The sequence below is a fragment of the Lissotriton vulgaris genome, chromosome 1_1, assembly GCF_964263255.1.
Source record: "Lissotriton vulgaris chromosome 1_1, aLisVul1.2, whole genome shotgun sequence".
NCBI lineage: Eukaryota > Metazoa > Chordata > Amphibia > Caudata > Salamandridae > Lissotriton > Lissotriton vulgaris.
The window spans coordinates 238,397,608-238,422,968 of record NC_141685.1 but is presented as its reverse complement, the minus strand read 5'-3'; the positions used below and the strand labels follow the sequence as shown (position 1 = coordinate 238,422,968).

Below are 25,361 nucleotides of genomic sequence, written 5' to 3'. Positions count from 1 at the left end.
GTGCCTGCTGAGCAGGTCCGCCATCTGGTTGTCCTTGCCCGGGAGATGCTCTGCCATGAGGAAGATGTTCCTCTGAATGGCCCACTTCCACATGCTCTGAGCCAGATGAGACAGCTGTGGAGAGTGTGTGCCCCCCTGCTTCTGAATGTAGTACATGGCTGTCATGTTGTCTGTCCGGATCAACACGACCCTGTTGCACAGATGTACTTTGAACGCCTTCAAGGCCATGAAGATTGCCATCAGTTCCAACACATTGATGTGCATCTTCCTTTGCTGTAGTGTCCATAGGCCCTGCACTGTGTAGTGGAGTACATGCGCTCCCCATCCCTGGAGAGAAGCGTCCGTTGTCAGGATAATCTGTGGCACAGGCTCTTGGAATGGTCGGCCCTTGCAAAGGTTCTGTGGATTCCACCAATGCAGAGAGTTGTACGCCCGACCGCTCACCAACACTAGGTCTGTAAGTTGCCCATGAGGCTGAGTCCACTGACGTGCTAGGCACTCCTGAAGCGGACGCATATGTAGTCTCGCGTGCGGGACAATGGAGATGCAGGAGGCCATCATGCCTATCAACTGCATGAACACCTTCGCTGGAAGCGAGTGTTGAGGTCTGAATCGCTGGATCAGCGTTTGGATACTGGCGATTCTCACTGAATTTGGCTGCGCCGTGGCTGCCAGAGTGTTTATTGTCGCGCCCAGATACTGCCGTATATGGGCGGGCTGGAGATGGGATTTTGGGTAGTTTAGAGAGAATCCCAGATCGTGCAGGAGATGAATGGTGCGTGACACGTGGTTGGCGCACTGCTGTTCTGTTTTTGCCTGAATGAGCCAATCGTCCAGATAAGGATAGACGTGGACGTTTTGGCGTCGTAGATGCGCCCCCACAGTCGCCAGGCACTTTGTAAAGACTCTGGGCGCTGTGGTGACCCCGAACGACAGAACCCTGAACTGGTAGTGCAGGCCCTGAATCGTGAATCTGAGATACTTCCTGTGGGCAGGATGCAGGGGGATATGAAAGTATGCATCTTTCAGATCCAACGTAGCCAGGAAGTCCCCCTGCTGAAGCAGAGGGAGTACCTGCTGTAACGTGAGCATATGGAAGTGCTCCGAAAGAATGTACCGGTTGAGGGGCCTGAGGTCCAGGATGGGCCTGAGGGATCCGTCCTTTTTGGGGATTAGAAAATACAGGGAGTAAACCCCTGTTCCCCTTTCTTGCAACGGAACGAGCTCTATTGCCCCTTTTTGCAGCATGACTTGAACTTCCTGCTGCAACAAGTGCAAGTGCTCGCCGGACATAGGACGGCTCCTTGGGGGTATGTTTGGTAGAGTGGAAGTAAGTTCCAGACAGTAACCGTACTGGATAAGAGACTTGACCCACCTGTCCGTGGTGATGGATTTCCACGCGGGCAGGAACTGTTGGAGTCTCCCCCCGACCGGTGTTGTATGGTCGGGGGGCAGTGACAAGACGTCACTGCTTGTTGGCGGTGGTGGACCTGGAACTGTTGTTTCCACGTCCCCTGCCCTTGACGTTGTTGCCTCTGTAGCCACCTCTACCCTTGTTGGTGTATGAGGTTTGGGTATTACTTTTATAATACTGTGTGGACTGCGATGCCTGATCCCTTGAGGTGCCTCTGGAATTGGAGCGGCGAAAGGAACCACTCCGAAACTGCTGAGACTTGAGGGCCCCCATAGACTTGGCAGTGTCTGTATCTTTTTTCATTTTTTCCAGTGTCGCGTCCACCTCTGGGCCGAACAGGTGGTCAGGATTAACTGTTTGGTTCAGGATTGTTGTTTGTATATCCGGTTTGAACCCTGATATCCGAAGCCATGCATGTCTTCTGAGCAACACGCTAGTGTTGATGGCCCTGGAGGCTGTATCAGCCACGTCCAGCGCACATTTGATGGAAACGTTTGTGATGAGCTTTCCCTCCTGAATTATCATTTCCCCTGCCTCCTTGTACTGGTCAGGCAAGTGTTGCAGCAGTGTCTCTAAGGTGTCATAGTGAGCCCTATCGTAGCGTGCAAGTAGGGCCTGTGTGTTTGAGATTCGCCAAATATTAGCTGCCTGCGCAGCAATCCGTTTCCCAGAGGCCTCAAATATTTTCGACTCTTTGTCTGGGGGAGGAGCTTCACCAGTGGTTTGCGAGTTCGCCCTCTTTCGTGCGTTGGATACAACCAAAGAGTCCAGTGGCAAGTGTCCCTTGATATATGTTGGATCCGAGGGCGCTGCCTTATATTTTTTATCAATGCGAGGATTGATGACACGCGCCCGAGTAGGCTCCCTGAAGACCTCCGTCGCGTGCTTCAGCACTCCCTTGAGCATTGGCAATGTTTTGACTGACTTTTCAGCCACTGAGAAAGTGTCAAACAAAAAGTCCACATCCACAGGATCCGAGTGCAGCTCGACATCATGGTTAGCTGCAGCCCGTTCAATCAAAGCGTTGAAGGCTGTTGAGTCCTCCGTCGGTGAGGGCTTTGCTGCAAAAAACTGCGGTTCCTGACCCGACTGCGGGTCCTCTGGGTCGCCTCCGGCAGACCAAGGCTCATGTTCCTCCTCCGGATCCGAGTACGCCGGATAGTTGTACTCGACGTCTTCATTGTCAACATCCCCCGCATTGGAACGCGTTGGCGAGCGTTCTAAGGCTTGTGGAGACGTAGGCTCTATCGGGGCCGAAGTACCCGCAGAGTCCTTCTTATTTTTGAGAGGAATCCGAAAATGTTCCAACACCGGCTCCGCGGTGATTTTCCTTTTGAGGAGAGACAGTTTCCCAGTATTGGCGTTGATGACGACCTCTCGACGCTCCTCCTCCGCAAGTGTCTGGAGCCGAGGCTTCGACACCACCACCGACGCTTTGGGCATGGATACCTCCTTCGAGGGCAAGCCTGCCCCATGCTTCGGAGCGAAAGCCTTCGGCGTCGACTTCGGCGGCAGGGTAAAGCGGATAGGCGTCTGCGCCGTCGCGGGCTTTGGTGTGCGCTTCGGCGCCACATCTCCTGGTTCGGGAACCACAGCGCCCTTCCGAATCCGTTGCAGGGATTCCGCGACCTTCTTTGTTAAGGCTGGAGAGGGCTTGACCGGCTCGAGCGATCTCCCCGAGTCGGGAGCCGGGTCGGCGAAAGGCGCCGTCTTCGGAGCCGATCCATCACGTTCCTTGTCCCCAACGGCCGGAGCCGGCGAAGCCACGGCTGCGGAATCGCCTTGACGCTTCTTCTGAGCCGTCTTTGGGTCAGCGACCACGACCATCTTCGGCGCCGACGCGGCCGCGTCGGCCGACTTCGCCTTCGGCGCCGACCCCGAGGGCTTCGGGTCGGCCATTTTGGCGTGGCTCTTCAAGTCGGCCATTTTGAGTTTCTTGGAAGTTGACGCCTCCAGAGCCTTCTGCACCAGTGCAGCTTTCACTTTCGGTTTCGAAACCGGGGGAGTGGATCCCAATGGCTTCACTTTCGTTTTTGATAACGGGAGTGGCGCACCAGAAATGTCCGTGACCGGGCCCGGACGCGGGGCTGCTGGACTAGTAACAAGGTCTTGGGTAAGGCCCGAAGGCGATCCCTCGACCTGGGCCGCATGAAGGGGGTCGACCCCTGAGTCAGTTTGGGGATGCTCTTCCTCTGAGCTAACCCTCCACGGTGGCAATGTCCCCATCGTCGTCCCCTACCTCGTCGCCGGCTTCATCAAAGTCCTCATCACCCGCGTCGTAGGCATCCCCCTCGGACGCGGGGCTAGAGTCCGAAATCTGAATGGCGTCGTCGTCTTCAACAAATTCCTCGAAGATGTTGTCTGGCGGGGGCGCCGGGGGTGCCGCTAACTGGGCTTGGAGTCTAGCGGCCCCACGAATCTTGAGCGTCTTCTTACACCGGAACTTCGAGCAGGCCATACATCTGGCCTCGTCATGGTCCGGTGACAAACATTTGTTGCACACAGGGTGCACATCGAGGTGTGAATACTTGGAGGTGCACACCGGGCACCTTTTGAACGGAGTTCGCTCCATGCCTGGAGCGGTAGAGTAGGCCCGTCCGCGCCGAGAGCACGCGGATGGGTAGCAAGAGTTCGGAGCTGAGAACAGACAAAAACCCGAACGAAACGATACCGACGCTCAGCCTAGAGACCTTTTGGTCTCGAGTTAGAAAGTTTTAAACTATCGATTCCGACAGAGGGAACCGAAACACATCCGAACCCAATGGCGGAAAAAAACAATCTGGGGATGGAGGCGATGCCCATGCGCACTGTAGTCCAGGGGAGGAGCCACCTATCTCGTGATACTTCGAAGACTCTTCCAGGACAACAATGTGCAATCATCCGGACCCAACACTAGGCGGCGATCTATGCACAGATATGAATTCAGCAGCCCACATGCCTCGAACTTTTCGTTGCGTGTGCTCATGGTCTCTTCTGTTTCAGGTGTAGAAGGAGGTGACGTGCTGGGTGTGCAGGGACACACAGTGATTAACAAAAGTACAGGTAACGCTGGAGAAGTTGGGACTAGGGTGTAGGTGCAATGGGACCCTCAGGTGGCACCCAGTTACCGACCATGTGAGATGTGTGGTATAGTGTTCATCCAGCAGGCCATGGCTGTTTACACATTGGCACACAGGGTCTCAACGTCATATTCATGGATTCCTTTTCCTTTCAGACACCTGTCGTACCGAAACATTTGCATACGCATCCGCACTGCATTCTCGTGAGACATTTCTAGAGGTATGTATCATTGCTCACGGGGTTAGCTCAAGGCCGCAGGAACAGGGAGGGGTTGGGGTGATGCTCATTGAATGGGGGGGTAGGCCTGTGCCTTGTATCACCAGCGAGGGTAGTCCTTGCTCAAGGCCTGCATCTAGCTCATGGAGCTTTTCTTTTTCAGGATCCGAGCTTGAAGAGACGAAATGGATAGCCAGGGATCCCCCCGCTCTTCTCCCAGATGTCCCAAGTTGACGAGTCTCAAGCAGGACCTTCTCAGGATGCACAAATGAAGGCACTCATGGACCTGATAAAGGCCAAAGGGGTGGCTTGAGCCAGTGAGCGGTTGAGTGCTAACAGTCCCGGGGATTCTGGGGTTGTCTTGTCGCCACCAGCGGCGGAACCCGAGATAGCAGAGGACATTGGAACCACGAGGTCCAAGAGATTGAAGAGGCCCACATGCAAAGACTTTCCTGCTAAACCGGCTCCTGCCAAAAGCCGCACTACAGAGCCAGCCAGGAATGTGATAGTCCATGCAGCAGCATCCCCTCCTACCGTGGTCAGGGCTTCCCCCCCCAGGGCAGCGGTGGCCCCACCCACAAACATTGCTACACTTGACGAGTTGGGTAAGCTCACTAGCACCCTCACAGACTTTATGGCTGAGATTAGAGCAGGACTAAAGACAGCTGGGCAGCCAGCAGGTGGCGAAAATATGGTTGCGGGGGGCGGGATAGGGGCACCAGCACCTGCTCTTGTGCCAGTAGCAGAGGCAAATTTTACACAAGTGTGGGGAAGCGAAATTTCACAAGTAGGAACCAGCAGAAGCAGCGTGCGGGTTCCCCAGCTAGCAGTCCTACCGGCCCCTCCGCCTCCTGCCGAGCAGCAAAGCGTAGCGTTAGCGCCCCTCACTTCAGCATTGTCTCCTCCTGCCCCGACCGTACAAGCGCCTCCCGCGCCACCTGCAGCATCCACCCCTGTGGCAAGCACATCATCACCCAGCGTGCCAGCAGCACCGCAAATGTCCATGGCTCCCATGCTTTCAGGGAAGTGCTCTTTAGCTTGGCAGGTGCCCCAGGCGGAAAAGGAAGGCATCTGGCGTAGGGAATTTATTGATATTTTCTCCCTCCTCATGATCGGGGCCGATGGGGTGGACATCAGGAAGATGGGGGCTAAGGATGAGGAGAACATGGTACGCTATCAGGCCTGGCCTGAGATATCTATCAAGAATTGGAGGCAGGCATTCTCTATCTTAGCCGCAGTCATCACAGAGCGTTTCCCAGAGTATGCGCAGGGCCTGTTTCAATACGCAAGCGTCATCATTGATGAGGCGGAATCGAGCGGGGGCATGGGTTGGTACAAGTACGACTGCGAATTCAGGAAAAAGATGGCGGTGTGTCCCAAACTGGATTGGATCAAATGGAGGTTAGGCTATGGATGCAGTCCATGGGTAAGGGTAAGGCGGAAGTCACTGCTAACAGTTCCATTGATAAGAAAGTGGAGGCAGGGAAAGGCCAGAGCCAAGACAAAAAAGGTCATTTCAAACAGTCCTTTCGGGGGGGGGCGAGGAGGAGGTGGTTACAACAGGGGTGGCAAAAGATCCTTCTTTGGAACTTGCAGGTTGTTTAATGCGGGGAACTGTACGTGGGGCAAGGCTTGTAGATTCGCTCACACATGCAGCAAGTGCAGCGGCGCCCATCCTGCCTCGTCATGCGACAAGCGGGATTCAGCTGCGGGCCAGCAGACACAAGAAAAGTAACAACCCCGACAAATCCTTTTCAGCCCATTCTCCATTGCCGACCGACCCATCTCCTGCACCTCCACATGACCCTTTGTTACAACTCGACATGGCAGCCACCACATCTGTTTGGGCTACCACAACTGCTTGTTCCCTTCATTCGAAAGGCCCTTCCCCTATTGTTATTCCCAATCTCCTGCCCCTTCTGAGGATATATCCCAATGCGAAAGACAGGGCTACATTGTCTGAAGGGTTTTTAGAAGGTTTCAAAATCCACTACTTGGGGCCGAGGGTCAGCAGGGACGCTGAGAATCTGAAATCAGCTAGGGACCTCCCCGAGGTAGTGTCTGAGAAGATCCGAAAAGAACTGGTTTTGGGGAGGGTTGCAGGCCTTTTGACCCCCCCCCCCTTCCGGATTTCGTTGTATCCCCCTTAGGAGTGGTCCCAAAGAAGGAACAGGGTGCGTTCAGGCTCATCCATCACCTATCCTTCCCGGAGGGGGACTCTGTTAACTCTTGGTTGGCGGAGGGGGCATGTTCTGTATTTTACTGTTCACTAGACGTGGCCATAGACACCATCAGGAGAGCAGGGAGGGGGGCGTGGTTGGCGAAGGCCGACATTGAGGCAGCATTCAGACTATTGCCGGTTCACCCTGAGAGCCAACACCTGCTGGGGTTCAAGTGGGGAGGCCAGTATTTCTTTGACAAGTGCATGCTCATGGGCTGTTCTGTATCTTGCGCATTCTTCGAGGCATTCAGCTCTTTCTTGCAGTGGGGACTCTCAGTGAGATATGAGGTCAGGGCGGTGACTCACTACCTGGACGATTTCTTATTCATTGGGAGGGAAGGTACTGATGAATGCAGCGATGGGCTTTCATGCTTCATGGATCTGGCAAGACACCTTGGGGTGCCTTTGGCTCCAGGCAAGACCGAGGGCCCGGCACAGGTTCTCACGTTTCTGGGCATCGAGCTAGACACAGTTAATGGGGTGTCAAGACTCCCTGCCGGGAAGGTGCAGGACCTGCAACGGGACATCCGCGATCTGCTGGGGAGGGACAAGGCACCGCTGGGCGTCATCCAGAGCCTCCTTGGCAAACTCAACTTCGCGGCACGTGTCATCCCTGCGGGCCGGGTTTTTGCTAGGCGATTAGCTAGGGCAACTGCAAAAGTAGTCAAACGCCACCACTTTGGGAAATTGTCAGCGGGCTTGAAGCAGGACTTGAAAATGTGGGAGGAGTTCCTGGATGACTTCAACTGCACGGTCATCTGGAGGGCACCTTGGGCTGACAGTCTTGAACTCAGCATGTTCACAGATGCTTCAGGCAGGGAGGGCTTTGGTGCAATTCTGGGCGAACAATGGTGTGCGCAAGAATGGCCCAACGCCTGGCGCAAGCGAGGCATCACTGCCAACATCACAGTGTTGGAGCTCTTCCCTATTGTCATTGCTCTGCATCTCTGGCCCGGCCTTTTGTCCGACAGAAAGGTCCTCTTTTGGTCGGACAACATGGCGGTCGTCCAAGCTATCAATGGGCAGACGGCCAGTTACCCGTTGGTCCTCTCCCTGCTGAGGGAGTTAGCGAGAAGGAGCCTGCGTTGCAGCATGGAGTTCAGGGCGCGACACATTCCTGGGGTCATTAACATTGCAGCTGATGCTCTTTCTTGTTTCCAGTGGGACCGTTTCCGTGCGGCCTGCCCACAAGCGAGAAAGGAGATGACCCCCTTCCCACCGGCACTCTGGCGCATCTTGGAGTGGAGCAAGAACTGATAGCAATGGGGGAGAGAGCATTGGCGCCAGGTACCAGGAAGCATTATGGGAGGCACCTGGCAATTTTCAACAAGGCAGTCATAGACATGGGATTGGCGGGAGTACCCCTTGAAGACAGAGTACAGGCTTTCACTGTCTGGGCAAAGAAGCAGGGCAAATATCACTCCTGGATTTGTAGCCACTTAGCCGCTGTTAGCAAAGATGCCAAGCTAAAGGGTTTGAGGGATCCAGCCCATTCCTTCGTTATCAGGGCAGCCCTGAAGGGGTGGGCAAGGGACGAACCTAGGATACCGGACAATAGAGCCCCCAGTGATTTTCGCACTCTGCAGTCTATGCTGGTGGCGTTGCAAGCCGTGGCGCACTCATATTTCGAATCCTCTTTGTTTGCGGCAGCTTTCTGCCTAGATTTCTTTGGAGCTTTTCGTAGTAGCGAGCTGGTTGCACGCTCCAAGAGTGACATTTCAGGGGATGCTCTGGGCAGGGATGACGTCAGTGTAGACACGAACCTGACTATCACGCTCAGGAAGTCAAAGACGGATCAGGCTAGGAAAGGGGTTGTCATTGTGCTGGCTCCATTAGAGGACCAGTTAGGTTGTCCAGTCTCAGCGGTCCATGCCTACCGCGCCCTTTGACCAACAGTAGCAGGTTACCTCCTCATGCATGAGGATCTAAGCCCGCTCACCAGGTACCAGATGGACAAAATTATGATGGCATGTCTCTCCAGAGCAGGTTTTGCGAATAAGGGAAAAAAGTTCTCCAGCCATTCTTTTCGAATAGGGGTGGCCACTGCGGCTTCCTGCGCTGGCATGCCAGTGGCAAGCATACAAAAAGTTGGGCGCTGGGAATCCCTTTGTTATAAGCGTTACATCCGCCCCTGAGATATGGGTCGATTTTAAGTTTGCAGTGATGGTCTAAGTGATATTTTCGTGTGCAGTGTTTGCTGTGTTGTACCATTTGTGTTAATAAAAGAACAAAAAGTGAAATTGTGTCCTTTGTTTTAACAGGTTCAAGAGTGTGGGTTTTGGGGTATTCAACCGTTGCAAGCTTAGGCCGATGGGCGGCCATAAGGAACTGGATGCGTGGTTTCTCCAACACAAAGTGCGTGTGGATGGGTGTCCTTGGCATGCGCTGGAGCGGCCTTTTGCCTAGGCTCAAAGACTCCCTAGCTTCAAGAGGGGCACCTCCCCATCATCTGGTCATCCACCTGGGGGGCAATGACATCACCAACTTTGGAAGGTCAGCGCTTTTGCAAAAAATGAAAGTGGACCTGGGAGAAGTTTGCAGATTGTGGAGTGGAGAAGTGTGGCTCACTGGTTAGAAGCGGCAGACCCTGAAGCAGAAGTCGGCCCGGGACCAGGGTGCAATTCCCGACGCGGCAGGGTCTTGGGTCAATGTCCGCGGACTCGATAATTCTCGCCTAGGTGCCTACGCTAACCATGGGTCCCACTATGCAACTCTGGGCAATAGCTTGCTTAATCTCCACAACAGCCCCCAGCAGCGCCGGGATGCCTGGCTTCACCTTGGGGGTGCCCTCTCACAGGGAAAGCCAGGATGGGTTCCCCAGCGGTATACAGCGCCAGGATGCCACGTAACGAGGTAACAGTGTGCTTTACAAGTATACATACATACAGTACATTAATGGGAAGTTGTGAAGTATGGTGGTCTGTACCTGACAGGGCGCTAAGTCAGGCGAAGCAATAGAGAAGTCGAGGAGGAGAATAAACAGCGACATGTGTAAATTCACCTTGCAGAGGGGCATTGGTTTCATCAGGCATGAAATGATTCAGGACAACATAAAAGGTTACTTTGAACCTGACGGTGTCCACCTTTCTCCAGTCTGTTTGGATCTGTTTTTTTTGGACTTACAGGAAGCACTGCAGGGCAAAGGCTGCAAATAGTATTGGAAGTTAGGTGGTGGGGCCCGGGCGGCGTTGGTTGCCGCCGGGCTGTGTCAGAGTTACAGGGTGATCCGGAAGCAGAGAGGTGCAGCACTGTACCTCAGCAGGCACATAGGGGTGCCAGAGCCTAAGACCTGGACCTCAGGGGAGGTCCGGAAACCCGTTTCGGCGCCCCAGTAGTCCTTCGGGCGGTTGTGGGCCTGTGCAACCGGGGGCTTGCCTAACTGCGCTCCGTCCCACTAGGGGCGCAAGTACAATAATTACCATTAGGGGCAGCACTCAGGTGGTTCGCTACGGTGCTGCTTGGCTCATCAGGCGGGCAGGTGGTGAGAATGCGGCCTGCCCTTGGATCGCCCGTTAGATAACCCATCATGATTACATAATGTTGTATGTAATAAACCTGCAGCAAGTTTTTCCCAACATAACACTTGCGTCTTGTGTGTTATTTGCGGGTTTGTTGGTATGTTGTGGGGAGGACATTTGTAGCTCAGTGCTGGAAACCTCCAATGGCTTGAAGATAGAGCAGAGAGGAAAAACCAAACTAGAGGAAGGAAATGTATAACCTAAAGATACTGCACGGGCAGGGCCACTGAGCACACATACATTGTTTATTGTGGAGGAGTGAAAGCAGCTGGGGATATAGCTCAGTGGTAGAGCATTTGACTGCAGATCAAGAGGTCCCTGGTTCAAATCCGGGTGTCCCCTAAGGTAATTTTTAAATCCTTTTCCTTTTTTTCCAATTTTTTTTCGCATAGCATCTGCCTAAACAGAAGTTCTTTCCTGTGAAAAAGAACACACCCTTTTTGGATCATGTTTCCTAGAAAGGAGCAAAATATTCAAACATTTAACTTTTTAGTGACAATTTTACTAAACTTAAGTTCACTTTGTCTGAAAGAGAAATACAGAAGGCGAAAGAGAGAGACACACACAGGGCAAAATGCGAGATTCCCAAGTTGTTGGAAGCATCTTATCGCCCCCAGAAGGATGAAGAGATAAGTTGGCTTTCTGTGGGTAGAAACCTAATCTAATAAACAGAAATTTAGAAAGAGACCCGCACTGGTTCTGAAAGTAAGTGGTAAGGGCCCTGTCTACAGCAAGAGATTGTGAAATGTCCACCTTCCCCCTTTCAGTTACATTCTCCGGATCCACTTGAAAGGACAGGTTGAAAACATGGTGAAGGATGCTCTGTGTATTCGGATCAGTGACAGCCACGTGACAGCGGGAGGTGGGTACCACTATCCATGGGCAGAGTAGGGGCTTCCACATAGCACCACTAAGGCTCTGGAATATTTCCTTCACGCCCCTTCAGAACCTTTGGATTTTTGTTGAACATATATGTGACAATTGTGCTGTTTGGTGATGTTTTTTTCTCAGTTTGGAGGGGGGTGCGGGTGGGATAAGACACGAGAGCCTATTAGGTATATTCCCCGGATAACATCGCTTTCAATCTGGCCCGGTAGTAAACCTGAAAACAGCGGACACTGCGATGGCGGCCCAGTGGTTCACTTCACACCCTCCTTAGAAACATTTTGGGCAATTGCACACATTTGTTCATATGTTTATTAATTAATTAATTTCGTTTCACAAATTAAGCACTGCCTAATAGCAACTCCTGTTATATATAGCACTTAGAAAAAATAGAAGTGAAAACCCTTGGAGAGAGGAGGGGGAGGGGAAGGGGGGAGTAAGAGGGCGCACACTTGATTTCGCCCAGGGCGCTCGCTGTCTCCGCCCCCACTTGCATTCCCAGGCAGCATCAGCTCGTGTGGACGTTGTCTTTCATCACCTTGCTGTCGGTACCTGCTTCTCCCATCGAGAGGCTCTCCTCCCAGCAGTGGATTTTAATAATCTTACCAGCCAGACCCCGGGGTGCCCCGTGAAAACCACTAGTGGGCGTGGTTCCCTGCAGATAAAGATATGTAACTAACTATTTTGCACCAACATTATGAACGCCGCGTCCTTTCATTTAGGACAGGTGTTTAACATGCCTTGCACTGTCTTCTGCCTGCACCTGTCATGCTCTTAAATATGCATGTTAAAGAACAGCAGCTTGGGGGGGGGGGGGGCGGCTGCCAGTGTGCACAGCCCAGAGCAGGGTGTTTCTTGTGAGTGACTCACACTGTGCAGTGAGATGGAGCAGTCTCTGGACTCAGTGGTTCAACATCCTGCAGATCCTGTTTTCTTTCTCTGACTCACCCGGGCTCGCACAGTCCTCTCTCCTTTTGACTCTCCGCCGCATGAACAACAATACATTTTTGGGCACAGGTGTGTGATCTTCGTCCATTATATAGGGTACTGCAGCAGTGCAAGCAGCAAGTGGCTCCATAGCTCAGGGGTTAGAGCACTGGTCTTGTAAACCAGGGGTCGCGAGTTCAAATCTCGCTGGGGCCTCGACCACCTTTTTAATGAAAAAAAATACAATGAAAAAAAATACCAGTATCTTGTTTAACAGGGGATGTTGATAGAAATATTCCTTTCAGACTTTGCCACTTAAGCTCAGCAGTGCTGCAGCAATTGTTCACTTCGGACCAGGACTGAAGTTCCTACAATACAATGGTAAATTTGTTATATCCTTGGCCGACCTCACGATATGGTATTTTAATAAAAAATGAATAGCTGGTTTGCCAGGAAGGGCCTGCTGACCTCCCTGGCACTACATCCAATCCACGAGGAACAGCCGTCACCTGCAGGGCACCTTCAGCTCACAAGGTCATTTTGGGCCTCTAGGGCCTTTACATAAATTTAATTTCTTTATTTTGCCCGGACACAGTGACATTTTTAGGTTGAGTCCGGGCAGCACATGCACTGCTCTGCGAGGCATGCTGTATGGAGGTAGGAACTTGAAGCCCCGCCCATATTTTTCATTGGCTTGTATCATTGTCCACTGTAAACTGTAGCTGTTCATTTGTCATAAGGCTTAGTAGTCCCTCCTTAGTACCACCTTGTCTCATTTTGTAACCTCTCGTGGCGACACCCCCTGTTACATGTGTTGTTACTTGGTAGGCTTTAATTACATCCTCCGAGCATTATTTTCTCAAATAGCTTTGTCCTGCCTGTTTTTGCAGGCAGGAAACGCTCTCTCCTAACGCTTTAAAAAATGTATAGCGCGCATTTGCAATGTAATAGGTCTCGCATTTGCAAGAGTTTAAGCAATTGGCATTGTAAATGGTAATGCCTTTTTAGGTCTCGCCTGGCGACCGCAGCGCGAAGCGCTGTCGCCAGCGAGATCCATTGCTACTGACTTGCCTCAGAAGGGAGACAAGACAGTGGCACGCGCACGCTGTACTGGAAATGTGAACGTGCACTAGCATGCTCTGCGAGCCGTCCCCCTTCCGTCCTCAGCAGTCTCATGCACTTTCACTTTCCATTCTCCCCGTTGGCTGCACGGCGTGAAATACACTACACAAAATGCCGAAGACATGTCAGCGCAATGGCGCTTAAAATAAAATACTCCCCCAATGGAGTGGCCCGCAACGGCAGGACCACTCGGGGCAGGCACTCGCTAGTGCCAGCATGTAGCCCACCCACTAGGCTGCTGTGCAGAGACTCTTCTGTGTGGGTTCCAATGCGACGCCCAGCATATGGGAGCCCTGCAGAAGCACACCCCGCCTCGACATTTCACCCGGGCCCCCTCCTGGGACCCAGGACTTCTCAGGACTTCCACAGCTACCGCGGGGCTCTCCCTTCCTCATGAGAGCCCCGCATGAACGAGCCACACCAGCCTCTTCTGGCCACGTCACAGGCCCTGCCCATGTCATTGGCAAGGATGCCTGACTTCCTGTGAGGACAGTGTCTGGGGCCACTGCTGACGCCACCGCCACTGCATGGGCTGCCACTTCAGTTCTGTCACATCCTGCTTCATGGGGACTCCTCTAAAGCCTAAGCGGGCGACCACCTAGCAATACGGCCCCTCGTCAAGAGAATGCAATTGTACGTCCTTCGCACCGGTAAGACAGATTTTACAACTCATCTTACTCCCGACAGCACCTTCTCGTTTAACCCCATCGACATACAAAGGCACGTTCAAAACATAACCAACAGTGGGGCTGCTGATTTCCAAACCGTTGCGCGTGAGCAAACTTCTGTGATATTTATTTTAGTTTTTATTGCAAAACAAGTATGATGTGTGCTGGGACTGTGAAAAGATTTTTTGGGGAGATGTTATGCTTTCGACGGGATCAAATATTCAGACGTCCTTGAAAACAAAAACGTGAACAGCAGTCCATTTATTGGAGCGTGGACTGAGGCTCAAAGTCAAGTCTCCATCTCCCGAGTTCACAGCTTTCAGGGAGGTTACAGTGGAAAAGGGCTATCTGATTGGCTGTGCCCTCTCTCTCCACACCTCCTATAGCTCAAACAATACTACTTTTGGTTTCTAGTTTCCCACTGTGTACATCCCACATTAGCCCTATGGGTCCACATCCCCTTTTCAGTCTCAGTAGTGTTAGTGTGTCAGCTTCTGCCTTTGCCCACTTCAAGAGGTCTTTTACACCAAAGTCCCACTTCAGGGACTGCACTCGCTTTCCAAGACATTAGTGTGTCTTTTGGATAGTTGAGCACCAGGGCCACAAATCTGCTCAGTAGTAGGTCATCTTGGAGACGTGGCATAACCCCTAGAAAACAGAGCTCGGGTGTGCAAGGTATTTGGGGGCCTTCTAGCTCTGACATGGCTGTCATTACCATCACCCAAGTGGTTTGCTATACTGTACATTACAATACCATGTGGTAGTAGACAGCGACTGTGAACAACATTGTTTGGCCGCCCCATCGAAAATATGGTGTAGGCAATGTGGGGTGAGGTGCATTTGGTGTACATAGTTGAATTGGGAATAATGGAATCTGGAGTTCTAGGAGACCTGTTTGACATGTGCTGCGTGTTAAGTAGTAAAATCCAGACATAACTGTGGCACAGTGGGCACCTCGGACTTGCAGTGGCGTGGTAACATCCGATTGATGTCACACTTCGATTACACACACGGAATCCTACACTCCATTTACACGCTCATGTTCAATTAGGGCCACTAAAATCTTGCGGCAGGGGAGACCAAATTTTGTGGCAGGGATGACTGATTTGTGTGATAAGTAAAGGTAAATGATGTGGCTTACATCTTATTTAGTCTCTAAGCACTATTTCCTTTAATTAGTGTCTCCAATTGCAGGCACGACATGCTTTCCTGCAACATTCAGCACGCCATTTGTGCTTTCACTTTCCAAGCAGCCCGGGACAATGGCGGCCACTTCTTTAGTGTGTGGCTCACTGGTTAGAGCAGGCAGACCCTGAAGCTGAGGTCAGACCGGGGACCAGGGTTCAATTCCCGACGCGGCAGGGTCTTGAGCTCAAATGTCCATGGACTCGATAATTCTCGCTTCGGTGCCTGACCTAATCATGGGTTCACACTCTGCAACTCTGGGCATTAAGCTTGCTTAATCTCCACAACGGCCCCCCGCGGCGGGATGCCTGGCTTTCACCTTGGGGATGCCCTGTAGGGGCTATCTCACAGGGAAAAGCCAGGACGGGTTCCCAAGGCAAGCGCGGAGATACCCCTTCGGGGGTCGAATCAGGCGCTATATAAGAATATAATAATAATAATATTAATAAAGTGAAATAGGTCTCGCATTTACAAGAGTTTGCGCTATTGACATTCTGAATGACAATGCCTTTTATTTGTGGTAATAATCAAAACAGATAAATAAAAGACATCGTCATTTACAATGCCAGTAGCTTAAACTCTCGCAAATGCGAGACCTATTGCATTGCAAATGCTTGTATTAATATGTTTTAAAAAAAGATCAAATAAAAGGCATTGTCATTTACCATGCCAATAGCTCGAATTCTTGTAAATGCGAAACCTGTTTGCATTGCAAATGCTTGTTTATATATTCTAATGGTAGTTCACATATATATATAAAGGTCTGTGTCCTGGGCCGAAATGTACAATAGCCAAACGTTTCTGTCTTTGAGCTGTGAACATCAACAGACTGATAGGAAGGGGTCTGTGGAGAAAGGAATCCCAGCAACAATAATGGTGGACAAGAAAACCAAGGGGACACAGGGCAAAGGACAGAGTGTTAGTGATATCACAAATACTAAACACAGCAGCTCAAGAACACAGGGCTCGCAAGGGGAGTAGCTTCAAGCCGTGTTTGGGGTCAGACACCCCCCAAAAAAGTACATTCTTGACTTGAGCTTTGGGTCTCAGGACCCTCAATCAGGTCTGTTTATGTCTGTGTCGGTTTTTCAGATCACCCCGATTTTACTGTGACGTTTTAACTTGTTCTTTTTTCTGGATTAGGAATGTAAATATATTTAGGCCCTGTTTTACAAAAAGTGTGCATCGTATCGCATCACTTTATTGATTCAGCCCCAATGCAAAATCCTCTTTGATATTTACAAAGCTACACAATTTGTTAATTTGCACGGCTTTACAAGAAAAAGCAACATAACGCAGCACATCGCTATGCCATGCCTTACTTTGCACCAGGAAGGCGTTCCATGGGTGGTGCGTGGTCAGTCTCGTGTAGCCAACTATGGACTTTAATGTAAATCCATATTTACAAAAAGTTAAAGACATGGGTTAATGCCAAAATGGTGCTCCCCCCCGCAGCTCGCGTAATGAGGAAGAAATATCTGTATTTCTCCTTGGTACGTCCTCTTTGCATGTGTGCTGCATTCTGCAGTACACAGACAAAGAGTAAAAACATCTCCAAGGATAGTTGCAAGGCAGTCCCCCTTCCTGCGCATTACCTCTCCTGACTGAAGGCAGATATTGCACTTTGGTGGAAGCGTGTCTGCGTTGGCGCCAGTGCTTAATTTGAGCCTTGATTTCTACCGCTTGGCACTGGCATTTAACCGCCAACACCTGCACTTGCAACAGTCTGCCACAAGGTGGCCTGTCTGGCTAATTTAGAGATGACCACAACAACAATCAATTATTAATTCAATATACACAGGGTCACTTGAATTATGTGATTGTGCGGCTGTGGTGATTTTCACATAATTATAGATTTTCAGCATTTGCCACATAATCCCTAATCTGCTGCATAACCTGCAGATTTTGATTAAAAAAATGGTTTCTAGATCAGACAGTTAAAAAGTTACTATAAACTCAGCAACACGTATTGCTGTGCAGAGGAAAGCCTTTTGGAAATGTTGAATGGTCCTCTTTCTGCTGCTTATTGCTATATTTGGGTGTTACACTGGTACTAATGAGGTGCACCCAATGCTCATAAGAGGGTTAACAAGTATTAACAATAGAAAATAATGAAGTAGCGCTATTTAAAAATGTGCTGCATTACACTGCATATTTTTGCCTTTTCCTACCGCATAATTTCCTCAATCTTGCCACATAATTTGGCCCTCATTTGCCACATAATTCCTGTGGCACTGAATATATAATAAAAATTGATATTACTTGCTGCCCACGCCATTCTTATAGTTCTGGAGGCCCGGAACAGTCTGAACTCCCACACTTGTAGGAGAGAGATGTTTGGTAGTGGTGTTGTTACTGTCATTGGCAGCATGGCAGGGCCGATGTATAGTGCTCGCTGCAGTGGCCTCCTGAATAGAGCCCTGGCCCTTATGTTTTTACAAATTAAGTACTGGTGGGCACTAGGCAGGCTGAAGTGCACCAGCACAGAGAGAGTCAGAGCAGAACTGCACCATGTCTGTGAAGATATGGCTCAGTCCTGCTCTCTTCAAATAAAGCAATAAGGTAACTTTGCTTGCTGTGCTTCGTTGTGTAACTTCTTTCTGAATAAAAATATGCAAATTATTGACCAGTTTACCAAAAAAGTATTACATCTGCACCCGTAGGAGTACTTTTTGAACGGGTGCAAATTTACACATTTTTTAATTCACAAACATGGGCAGTAGTAGACTTGGAAAGCTACGCCAGTCTCAGGTTCGAAGCACGCTTCTGGCAGCCAAACACCCAAAAGGTGATGGGAGGAGTGCTTGCAAATAGTCTAACTACTGGTAATCCCTCCGTTTAGCATTCCAGGCCATTGTTTTTTGCTCACTGGGCTACTTAGGACTTCGCAGACGGAGTAAAAACAGATAAGTGTGGAGGTGGTAACTGCCTTTACTACGCCTACCAAATTTAGAGATGTTCACAGCCAGGGGATATCTCTATCCTTTGCAGGAACCACCATCATGGCAGTTCCTGTCAATGTAGAAGAGGTTTAATGGCTGTTGTTGGAAGCTGGCTCTGTATACGGTATAACACTAAGTGGTTATATAGGGCAAAGAGTCCAGAAATTCCACCAGAAGTGTACAAGGCTCAATGTAACCCCAAAGTGCTCTATTAGTGGTAGAGTGGTCGAGCAGCCTTATGCCTAACACAGAGGAGTGTAAGACATGTGTTATGCACACAGTGATTAATAAATGACACATGACTGACAAAGGAGATCAACACAAATTTTATACAAAATAAGCTTCTTTCAAGATTTCTATTAAGACCAAGAAATACGTAAAAAGCTAAGTATGTTTTTCATAAGAAGTATTTTTCACGTTAAAAAGTAGACACTTAGTGCAATTTTCAGGCTGTGCAATGTTACCCGATGGGGGGAAGCAAGAATACAGTTTTTCAGATAAGGTTTTGACTCACAGATCCAGTCTTCGGGGTTTCAGGACAACACCAGGCAAGGTTCAGATTGACACCACCAGCGTTCTGCACCCATCCGCCCCCGTCATGCTGGTGAAAGTTAGGTGGTGGGTCAAAATGTCAATCCCCTTTAAAGGGTGACCCCATAACTGCAACTCTCGGTCTACCAATGAAACCTCGAAACACCAAAAGGACAAGAGCTTGGTGAGCTGCCTTATAGAACAACCATCTGCAATGCAATAGGCCTCGCATTACGCGAGTTCGAGCAATTGGCATTGTAAATGGCAATGCTTTTATTTATGTTTTGGTTTTTAAAACATAAATGAATGAATGAATGAATGAAGAGATTCTTATTGTGCGCAAACTTTGCCCAATGGGTGTCAAGGCGCCTACATCAAAATAACAGCTCGTCACCACATGTAGCATTCAATCATTGGTAGGCCCTCCTGAAGAACCAAGTTTTAAGTTCCTTTTTAAACAGATCAATTGAGGGTAGCGTTTTTATCTCAATTGGGATGGAGTTCCAAAGCTGCGGGGCAACAACTGAAAAGGCCCTGGCTCCCCATCTAGTCAGCCTAAAGCGGGGCACGACAAGTTGGAAAAGTCCAGCGGACCGAAGACCTCTAGTTGGAACGTAGCGAGTGAGTAAGGAACTAATCGCACTCATCCCTCCGCCAGTGCTCTATACGTCAAGCAGAGAATTGTAAAAGAAATTCTGTGCTTCGCAGGAAGCCAATGAAGGTCTTTCCTGGCCTTGGTGGCAGATGATGACTTAGGAAGAGCCAAAACAAAGCGCGCAGCAGCATTCTGCACAATTTGCAGTCGGTGTATGAGGCTCTTATTAGACTCCATATACGAAGAGTTGCAATAGTCTAACCTGGAGCCAACAAGAGCGACTGCAACCTGTTTGCGCGCCTGGGGGGAGAGATAGCCACAGATTCTATTAAGTATCCTAATCACGCCCCAGCATGTGGCCACGGTCCTGTTAACTTGTAGGGACAGAGAGAGTGAGGTGTCGAATATCACACCAATATTTCTGGCTGATTGGGATGGAGTGGGGCAGGTGCCAAGAGAAGAAGGCCACCACTCGCTCGACCAAACATCCTGGTCCTTTCCAAAGACCAGTACCTCTGTCTTTTCGCCGTTAAGCTTAAGGGAATTGATAGTCATCCAGTCTGCCACATACTGCATGCATACCCTAAAGCTGGAGGCGGATGTCATGACAGAGGAGTGAGCCAGAGACACCATGATCTGGGTGTCATCGGCGTAGGACACCACCTCCATCCCCTGCGATCTTACTAGTCTAGCAAGGGGGGCCACATAGATGTTAAACAGGGTCGGGTTCTATGCCGACCCTTGTGGCACCCCACATTGCAAAGACTTGCAGGGGAGAGGTAGTTCCCAAGCATTACTCTCTGCTCCCTTTCAAGAAGAAAGGAATTCAAAAGACTCAGGGCCGGTCCAGTAACCCCTGCCTCCCTAAGCCGAGATGTTAAAATAGCGGGAGACAGGGTATCGAACGCGGCCGTGAGATCCAGCAGGACCAGAACTGTAGTTTGGCCAGAGTCCACTTTGCGCCGGATGTTGTCGACCACAAGGGTGAGAGCAGACTGTGCTGTGGTGTTTTCGGAATCCGTGTTGCGTGTTGTCTAAATATTCCGACTCATCGAGAAAAGAGGACATGTGGAGGTTAAGATGCGCCTCCAATATTTTTGCTGGAGCAGGGAGAAGGGAGATAGGCCTGAAGTTTTTAAGAAGGCCGGGGTCGAGAGACGTTTTTTTGAGGAGAGGCTTCACAATAGCCTTCTTCCATACCGTTGGAAAAGAGCCCTGGGCAATAGCTTTATTCATGGCCATGAGCATGGGAGGAAGAAGACTGCTTCTACACTCTTTAAGTTTTTTAAGAGGTAGAGGATCCATGGGGGAAGCGGATTTAGTCCTGTCAAGTAGAAAGTTCAGTCCCTCCAGAGACAAAGGAGGAAACTCCATGAGTAATTTGGGAGGGTCTTTACATAAAGAATCAAAATTAGATATGACAGGAAGGATGTTCTGATCCAGAGAGTGGCAATCGGTTTCCAAAGAGACATGAATATCAAGGATCTTCTTATGGAAAAAGTCTGAGATATTTTGCATAGTTCCTGCGAACTAACTACAGGATCCGGGAGTTGAAGGGAGCATAACGAGTCATCGATTTTAAACAGCTCCCTAGAAGATGTGAGAGAGCTGGTAAGATTGGAAAAGTACTCCTGCTTCTCCATTACCACTCTCTGTTTATACTCCCGCAATGCAGACTTGTGAGCCTCTCGATCATTAGGGTCCCAAGATTTTCTCCAACTTCTCTCAGTGCTCCTGCATCCCTGCCTCAGAAGCCTCAGCTGGTCAGAGAACCAAGGTGCCGTGGGCTTCCGCCGGGCTACAAAACGCAGAGATGCGGGGCAAGTGTTTCCACAGCATTGGAAATAGAATCCATCAGATCTTGAGCTACCTCAGCTGCGTTTTTCGGGGAGAGAGATTCAGTAGAGGAGACCAGAGAGGCAAGAGCCTCATCCGTGATGTTCCTAAAGTTTCTCCTAAGAGTAAGTGAAGAGGTAGCCTGGATGCCAGAACAATGGGCAGGAAGAACAAATTCCAACGGTACTGCGAAGTGGTCTGTCCAGACCAGCGGCAGAGGGGGGCCAGTAGAAAGTCTCAGGTCATTAGAAAATACCCTGTCAAGTATATGACCAGCCTTATGAGTGGGACTATTCACAAGTTGAAGAAAGTCACAGGCTCCAAGTGACTCAACCAATGATAAAGTATCTTTTGAGTTGGCCTCATCGAGATGAAAATTAAGATCGCCTAAAATGGTGAAGCAAGGCTTACCAAAGTAGGGTTCGGGAATTCTCAATAAGTCCGAAGAAAAGCCAGATCTTGGACCCGGCTGCCTATAGATCAAAATCCCTGTAAAAGAGGCTGATGGGGCACACGTGATACAAAAATAAAGAGCTTCAAATCGATCTTGAGGCATGGATAGTAATTTAATCGTGCAGGGAAGAGAGGATTTTGAAAGAATAGCAATTCCTCCTCCTCTGCGCAACAGTCTATCCTGCCTATGCAGGGAATAGCCATCAGGAATGGCCATAAGCAAATCGTGACCGGAGGTGTCAGAGGCCCAGGTCTCCGTAATAAACACCCAGTCCGGCTGTCGCTCATCCACAAAATCGTGAAAGGCCACGTTATGCTTGATGAGTGAACGCGCGTTGATAAGAAAGCCAGATCTTAGGGAAGTAGCTGGCTGTGTTTGAGGAGGAAGTGGTTTAATAGGGTCAATAGATGAGAAATAAAAAGAAACAGAACATGTCCTACAACGGTGAGAGTGCAGTATCCCTTCAGGCGAGAAACGATGTAAACAAGGTTGAAAGCTTGGTTTAAAAGAGAGGATTTCAGACATGGAATATTGCCTAATTACCTCAAAGATTGAAGATGAAGTAAAAGCCGAGTCCAGCCAGACCTGCAGCCCGTCCTCAGCGCGGATGGGCGCAGACGGGCTGAACTCAGGCGTAACTCCGGCGTCAGTCCGGCGATCCCGCTGCGCGATGACGCTGCGCGTATGCATGGCTGCAATTTATGCTGGTCGCGCCTCCTAGATGAGGACTAGACCGCGCTGTGACTCACCCCTCACCCAATATGGCCGCCGACGAGACACTGGCGAGGGACCCGCGAAATGCGGTGCTTTTCCAGATTATCGTGCAAGTAGGAATGGCAGCGTGCAGGTAAGCGTGGCCGGCAAAGTTAAGAACAGGGGAAATAATTTCGCTAACACAAAAGTAACCTAAAAGACTAAAACGGGAATATTAAAATTCGTAGGAGCTACACAGTGACAAAGCGCTGCCAGGAAGTGCGCTGAAGCTAGTTATGAGCTCGCCTAAGATTTGCCTGCAATTTATACTGGTCGCGCCTCCTAAATGAGGACTAGACCGCGCTGTGACTCACCACTCACCCAATATGGCCGCCGACGAGACACTGGCGAGGGACCCGCGAAATGCGGTGCTTTTCCAGATTATCGTGCAAGTAGGAATGGCAGCGTGCAGGTAAGCGTGGCCGGCAAAGTTAAGAACAGGGGAAATAATTGCGCTAACACAAAAGTAACCTAAAAGACTAAAACGGGAATATTAAAATTCGTAGGAGCTACACAGTGACAAAGCGCTGCCAGGAAGTGCGCTGAAGCTAAATAAAAGACATTGTCATTTACAATGCCAATAGTTAAACTCTCTCTAATGCGATACCTATTGCATTCCAAATGCTTGAAGGTATCGTTGAGTTGCCCTCTTCTATCTCCGATGGCCCCTGGAGAGCTTCTCATTTGCTACGAGTTAAATAAACAAGCAGTGGTAACAACTGCGCACGAGAGACCCTACTGCCTTCCGCAGTAAGAGAAGCTCATTAAAGAAAATAGTGCTTACAGACTAAAGAAGACGTACAGTGTAACAACCGAAGTAAAAGGGTCAGTCCTTATGGGTGGTTACAAATAAAGAAAAGGCGGTAACTAACACACCTATTAACAAATCAAAAGCCAGAATTTAAGAAGGACAATGACGCAACCCAATTACAAATATGGACGGAGAGTGGGTGGGGCTTCAAGTACCATCTCCAATACGTTATGGCTCGCAGAGCATTGCCCAAGCCCGACCTAAAAAAACATAACATAACATATCAAGCATATTGTGTCTTTAACAACCTCTCACAAACAAAAAGCTCAGATTTGTAAGGGTGCATGCACCGTGTAAACGGCAGCCCTGAGTAACTTTTGCACACAAAATCTTTATTGGATTGTAAGTCGACGCATATAAATGTATGTGTCTTGTAAAGCCCACTGCTGCGCTGAGGCGCTGTAGACCGCTGGGGAACCCATCCTGGCTATCCCTGTGAGATGGTCCCTACTGGGTATCTCCAAGGTGAAACCAGGCATCCCCGGCGAATGTGGGGGGCCGTTGTAGCGATGAGGCAAGCTAATGCCCAGAGTTGCCGAGTGTGATCCCTGGTTAGAGTAGGCACTGAGGCAAGAATTATCGAGTCTGCTGACCCTGGCCCACGACCCTGCCACGTCGGGAATTGAACCCTGGTCCCGGGCCGTTCTCTGCTTCCGGGTCTGCCGCCTCTAACCAGTGAGCCACTCCACTCCACATACACAGTGCTAAAATGCCAGAATTCCAGTCCCACAATAATCTAATTGAAGGGGGCATAACAAGAGAGAAATAATGCAAACATATATACAGTTTCAATCAAAGCCAGATCTTCGCATACACGGTGACCTGCCTTTGCATGAAATACTAATGGCAGTGTGGTGGCACTTTATAGGCTCAAGACTCTTTTTACACACGGTCCTGCACATTCATTTTTACACGAGCACAGCACAATAGAACAGATGTTCATGTAGTGTTAAGCTGAGTACATGTTAGTTATTCTGGGATGGCCTGTGCTAGAAGGGATATCGATCCCCGGTCACCCTATTTGTTGAACGAAAATTAAGTTCATGTAATGGGCATGTCTATGCTAAACACCGGCCCGGTAACGAGGGTCAGAAAATCCTTTCCGATTGTTTTCAACTTGTGTGGGCTTTTTTTGAGTAGTGTCTCCTGAGTGGCTCCTCAATGGTTGCTTTCATGTTATAGTTGTGTTGATCTCCAGTAGGTTTGGCGGTTCTCCAGTGAGACTCATAGAACCAATGAGAGGGACCCAGAACCTAAAGAACAAACTTGTGTTCACTAGGAGGTAAGATAAGGCTCGATTCACAAAAGTAATCTGAGACAAAATCCTAACTTTACAACTTCCGTATTCACAAAAGGCACTGAGGAGTAGTAAAGTGAGGATTCCTAACTTTACTACTCCTAAACTGAGACAAAATCTTAATCTCACGACTTTCATTATTCACAAAGGGCATTTAGGAGTAGTAAAGTGAGGAATCCTAACTTTACTATTCCTAAATGCCTTTTGTGAATACCGGAAGTCGTAAAGTTAGGATTTTGTCTTAGATTACTTTTGTGAATTGGGCCCAGAGTTTTTTTAAAGTTCAGGCCTCGAGGTGTCCTCATGGGCTTAAGAAGGAAAGGTTTCTTGCAGGTTTTGCTGGAAGATTGCTATTTGCATGTGTCATGTATATCGTGGTACATAAAAAACAGTATTGCGGTACTTGTAATAGAGAAACAGCATCTCCTTGGCTAATACAATTAGTTTCATGCATAATATCTTACTCTTATTAGGGAGTGGCGCTTCACACAACCTGTCCAGTCCCTGCTGTTTCTTTCCCAACTTTAGACATGTTTTGGGAACCGAGCCACAAACAATGATACCGGCAGAACAAATAAAGGAACACCACTCAATGATGGCTCAATGTTTGGAGCAAATTGGCTGATCAGGATTGTTGAAAACAAATTTGAGAACAACACAGCCAAACCGTACTGTGTAGCCAAGAGGTTGTGTATTTTCAAACAAATTTATTGTAATCTAGAAATGAATTTGCATTATTTCATCAAAACACATGACATCGAAGAGGCATTCCATCAAAACAGTTAGTGCAAAAACATGAAAGAATATATACAATATATACAAGAATACTACAATTAAGGAAAAATACAATTAAGGAAAACACTCAGAATTTTTGGTGACACCAACTACTATGCTTCAAAACAAATTACATAGCACAATAGTTGTGA

General features: G+C 49.4%; 2 non-coding genes across 2 annotated transcripts; both read left to right on the top strand.

The window, feature by feature from the left end:
- The first annotated feature begins 10,699 nt into the window (after positions 1–10,699).
- Positions 10,700–10,771, top strand: TRNAC-GCA (transfer RNA cysteine (anticodon GCA)). Its single transcript has one exon. It is a non-coding gene; the product is annotated as a tRNA-Cys (tRNA).
- A 1,613-nt stretch (positions 10,772–12,384) lies between these two features.
- Positions 12,385–12,457, top strand: TRNAT-UGU (transfer RNA threonine (anticodon UGU)). The gene has a single exon. It is a non-coding gene; the product is annotated as a tRNA-Thr (tRNA).
- The last annotated feature ends 12,904 nt before the right edge of the window (positions 12,458–25,361 follow it).